The following is a 5926-nucleotide window of genomic DNA, read 5'->3' as shown; positions in this document are numbered from 1 at the left end:
TGTTTGTATTTTTTTTTATTTAGCCACCAAAAAAAAAAAGAAAGATGCAACTTATATTTTTAAGACCTTGGAGTTTTTTATTTTTTAATAATGTATTTATTGTTTTCTGCTAAAATTATATTTTCCATAAAGAATCTAGTTTTGCTTCTCTTTGAATCTCCATTTTTTTATTTAATTAATATAAACTCGCCTGCGCAATTGATTTACGTTACGTAAGTAAATCGTTTTCATAGAGAACCGCATAGAAGTTAGCCTGAGCTATACTGCTATCGATAGGGCCAATATGGGGGAAAAGAGATTGTTAGCAATGGAGTTTGACAGCCCCATTGCTAGCAATATAGGGAATACTTTTTTTAAATTATTAGGTCAACCTCCACGTGGTTTCCCCTAGAAACCATCGTGTACAATTCTTGTTGAATTCATCACGATGGGCTAACTGACCTACTTCATACTCACCTATCATCTCTTACTGGTGCCCCGCCGGTGTATACCGATAGCGCGGGTGGGGCTACCATTACATTATCATCCATTAAAAAAAAAAAGGGCGAATATTACCAATAATCCCCTCCACCTTCCACCCACGTCAAGTATTAACGGAAAATATTTTTTTTTTAATGGATGATAATGAAATGGTAACCCCGCCTGCGCTAATGGTATACGCTGGCGGGGAGTGGTGGGGAGGGGGGAGGGGCTGAGGGATGATAAGTGAAATAGAATGAAATAGCAGGTCAGTTAGCCCATTATGATGAATCCACCCGGAATTCAGCATGATGGTTTCCAGAGGGGACCACGTGGAGGTCGACCCGACAAGGTGCATTGCTAGCAATGGGACTAGTAGTCCGCACTACTAACAATCAGAAAAAATATTTTTATAATGTTAAGATCATATGTTATCATCATATCAGCCGTATATTGACCACTGCTAAGCATAGGACCCTTCTACAAGAGAGGTTTTGACAGTACTTGCCACGCTTGGCATGCGGGTCGACAACCGCAGTTAGGCTTTCATGATGTTTTAAGAGGGGTATTATATGTTATATATAAAATTGTAACGACGATGTCTGTATTTTGTAAATATTTAAGAAAAATCGATCTATAAGGCTGTTATATTGTTTCGACTTACAGTCATTAAATTTTATAAATTTTGTCTGTATGTTTATTCCGGCATCACGCGAAAACTACTACGCCACATTGTATGCGGCTCAAAATTATGTTCCTGAAAGTTTAACAAAATGTGGTGCATGTTTTACCTTGATATCTAGTGGCCTATTCCGTTGGTTTTTTTACTTTGAAATTCACGCATTCGTAATAGCGGGCAAAAAGCTTTTTTTTTTATACAACTTAGAATGGCAAACAAGCTAACTGCCCACCTGATGGAAAGTGATAACCGTCGCCTATAGACATAAGCAGTACCATGGACATAATAAAAAGCTAATATAATACCTATACTATATATAGAAATATGTAGAATACATATGTATATGCTGTAGCGGAACTAATCAAATGACACAAATCCAGAATAACCTTTATCAAACCTATTTGGGATTCCATTAGAATATAATGATATGTTGTTGAAAGTAAGCATATGGCTGTATAAGGTTGTTACCTTGGTCCGAGTCCAATAGACGTTATTTTTATTTGCATGTCCGATCTACCTACACGAATATGGACATGTCGAGATGGTTCCTGCAACGCATTTGGTGTAGGTAGGTATTATATGTACTGACCTCGCTGGACTTGCTATAATTATAAATATAATAACGTAAAAGACAAAATCTTTTTTGATCCAGTAGAGACACTTTGTCAATATAATATAAAAAATTAAATCCTTATTAATATTATAAATACCTTATAACGACTTAACCAAACGACACTATGAAATTTGGTACAAGTACATAAACTATATGGAATGGAAAGGGATATAAGCTACTTTTTAATCCGATCAGTAAAGGTATTCCGGTCACACAGACAAAGTTGCGTGTACTGCTAACATTCGAAGATTACTACCAGAAGTTCCACAACCTTCAACAAAAATCAATTTTCCAACCTTTCTTTCGAGCAGCAATCTAATAATTTGCCTAAAGATGGCTCGTTTAGAGGTTTTTTTTTAAAGGGTGATAATGGAATGGTAACCCCGCCTGCGCTATCGGGATATGTTGACGGGGCACCAGTGAGGGATGACAAGTGAGGATGAAAAGGCAAATTAGTTAGCCCATCGTGACGAATTCCACTAGAATTAACCACGACGGTTTTCAGGGTGAACCGCGTGGAGGTCGACCTGATAGAGTATATTGCTAGCAATGGGTCAATTAGACCACATTACTACGAATCCCTCTCCTCCTCCTCGTTCAGAGGTGAAACACGTGTTACACCACTGAACGTGCATGAATAAAATGACAGTCGGAGATTGATGGCTAGAATGGATGATTGGGGGGAAAGGGATTGTTAGTAATGGAGACTGAGAATCCCATTGCTAGCAATATACCTAACCAGGTCGACCTCCTCGCGGTTCTCCCTGGAAACTATCATGGTGAATTCCTGATGAATTCATCATGATGGGCTAACTGGCCTGTTTTCATTCTCATCTATCATCCCTCACTGGTGCTCCGCCAGCGTATCCTATTAGCGCAGGCAGGGTTACCATAGCATTTTCACCCATCAAAAAAAATATAGTCGGTAGCAGAACTTTTGGTAGTAATAGTGGTGATCAATCTTCGAGTGTTGGCAGTCACACACATATTAATGGTAGTGAAATTAAACAAAATATTTCTAATCAACTAACCAGTGATAAGGACTTCCGCAAGATAACACCTAGTTTAGTAAAGTTGATAAGTATTATGTTCAAGTTTTAATAGGTAATACCAACATTGCCAAACTTGTTTTAACCACAAACCAAAATATTTACCATACAATATAGTTCTTTATCTAAGATATAAACCCTGTTAATTTAAAATTATGTATGCTCTTGTCTCTATGAGTCAGGGTCGGCGCGTGCGCACGGATATGGAGAAAACATCCGAGGACGATGCGATTTCTCGATGTTTTGATGAGCAATGTAATTATACACCAGTAGATGCTGTCCTGGCCTTATACGACGCCCGGTGTTTTATGCATGCATTAAAAATCTGATAAGAATTACTTTGCATACATATTCATGTTTTGGAAGTCAGGAAATAATGTAACTAATATTATCTTTTGGAGGAAACAATAAAGAGTTAGGGGGAAGTTGGAGAAAATTGTTCAAAATAGTCACATTTGGTACAATTATTATAACTGTTAATTAGGAACATTAACTGTTTATTTCAATATCAAATAGTCATTAATTAAATCAAATACATTTGAACATTTCGTTAAAATATGTAGATTTTTAAAGAGAGTTATTCGCCCTAATTACCCCATATTTCGAAAAATAACATCCTATTTTATACTCATATGTGAAATAAGAGTACGGTAGGTCCAGGCGTAAAATAGGCTACCCCTTCTTAAAGTGATAAAGTTTTTTTTTTTTTTTTTAATAAGAATTAACAAAATAGCATTAAAAATTTAAACTGAAATAAAATACAATCCAATATTTTTAACATTGAATCAACTTAATTACAATTAATTAACTCTTATTTTCTATTTCCACACGTAAGTATTTCTAAAATCCTGTATAAAATTAAAATGGCTCCTACTTCAATTAATTTAGTATTTAATGAAATCGGTTAAGTAAAAAATAATTTAAAATGGCCGTCTATTTTATTGACATTATCTGTCGATATTTAAAATACATACAAATACATTATTACATACTCACAAATACCAATTTTCAACTTACACTTCACAATTTTTTACTATTTTTTAAAGCAATATGAAAGAATTATGAAGTTCTACCTACCGCATTATTATTCTTTACGTACGCATTATTACAAATAAATAGTATAATTAAATATACAAAAATGAGGTTATATACAAATATAAAGGATTATTTAATCCTAATAATATTTTAAGTTACGACCTTTACATATTTACCTTAAAGCAATAATTTGTAATCTGGTACACAATTTGTATGGACAATTTGCATTTGTATAGTGACAACATAGACTCGTATGCAATCTAATAAAAATAAAAAATAAATATAATATTAAAAATAACCTAGTAATACACTAATTAAATAGTTCAAAGAACCATATAAAGAACGACTATACAATTATAATAAATGATAACATGGCAATAAATTAAATTCGAAATTACCCGAATTGCTACGCGAATCCTAAAACGCGCTATTGAAATATTTCTGCTCGTTAAGTATATATACAAACGGGACGAGAGTGTCATCGGGGATCCGTTTCTACTCGGTCAAGCGGTACCTGGGGCAGAGCCGCTTAAATCTGCCCTAATGCATACTACAATACGCTATCTGGGGGGGCTATTGTAATGCAATCCGACGCCATGCCGCGTCAGTCCTACTGGTTTCTAAACCGATTCCGGCCCTTGCGGCCTATACAAATGAGTCCTAAAACCGATGTCTTGATGTCGAGATATGTCGAAGGATTTCTTCACCCCACCGTAGTAGAACCTTTGATCCCTTTTTGGTTTATTTTTATATTTAAATCTTTAACATAAATTGAAATGTATTCATTTAAATGTATAGAATGCACGTAATAATACTTCGTAATAGGGGGAAAGGGTTTGTTAGTAATGGGGTCTAACTGACCCATTGCTAACAATACACCCTATCAGGTCGACCTCCACGTAGTTCCCCCTGGAAACCATCGTGATTAATTCTAGCGGAATTCGCCACGATGGGCTAACTGACCTGCTTTCATCGTCACCTATCTGGTACCCTGCCAGAACATGAATAAATCTATTTGGTACCTCACTAGTACCCCGTCAGTGTATACCGATAGCGCAGACGGGGTTACCATTCCATTATCACCCATTAAAAAAGACTTATTAATACTGACATTTGATATTATGTGGCGGTAAACAAATTAAATTTTATTTATTTATAGCCCAATTAAACTTTATATTGTAGAAATTATATTTTAGAATTTTGTTCATTTTGTTTATAAATGAAGTAGTACCAAACAGTTTTATTTATAAATTTGTAAAAATGAATAGCGGTACAAAAAAAAATACCTACTTGTAAAATAAAAATATATTTTTTTATATTAAAATACATACGTTACATCACTTGATTGTATGGAATATATGTAATAATAATAAATCATTATATTTAATATAATAAAGCGATATAATTTACGCTTTAATTTTTTTTTATTATTATTCACTCGATAGAATACAATAAATTATTAGTGTAAAACGTCACATAATTTAGAGAGAAATTATTGAATAAATGTATATTCACGATGCATGGGAACTATTCACGAGGGGGGAAGGGATTGTTAATAATGCGAATAACTAATCCCATTCCTAGAAATATACCTTGTCAGGTCGACTTCCACGTGGTTCCCCCTGCAAAACATCGTACTGAATTACAAGGGTATTAATCACGATGGGCTAAAATTGACCTGCTTTTTCATTCTCGCTTATCATCCCTCACTGGTACCTCGCTAGCATAAACCGTTTGCGCAGGCGAGGTTATCTTTCCATTATCATTCTTTAAAAAAAGGCCCTATTTACAATATTCACACATGGATAAAAAAATTAACCTGTTTTGGCTAAACATTTGTTTGTATGGAGACAATATATCTACATAGCCTACAGACATATGCCTTATGCTTGTCACAGCTCTAGAAAGCTTACGAAAGTTATAACAAGAAGAATATCTCCTTGTTAAACGGTATATTATATTTATATTCACAGCTTATCGTTAAACATAATGTTATATTATTACTCACCATTCCATCACCATACCAAGTTTCGTGTCAAGCTTGTTCCGTTTTACTCCACTCATTTCCTTCGACTTATTATCGCGAATGGC

This window comes from Galleria mellonella, unplaced genomic scaffold, assembly GCF_026898425.1.
Source record: "Galleria mellonella isolate WM207_F2 unplaced genomic scaffold, CSIRO_AGI_GalMel_v1 utg36, whole genome shotgun sequence".
NCBI classification, from domain to species: Eukaryota; Metazoa; Arthropoda; class Insecta; order Lepidoptera; family Pyralidae; genus Galleria; species Galleria mellonella.
Note: the sequence above shows the minus strand (reverse complement) of the source record.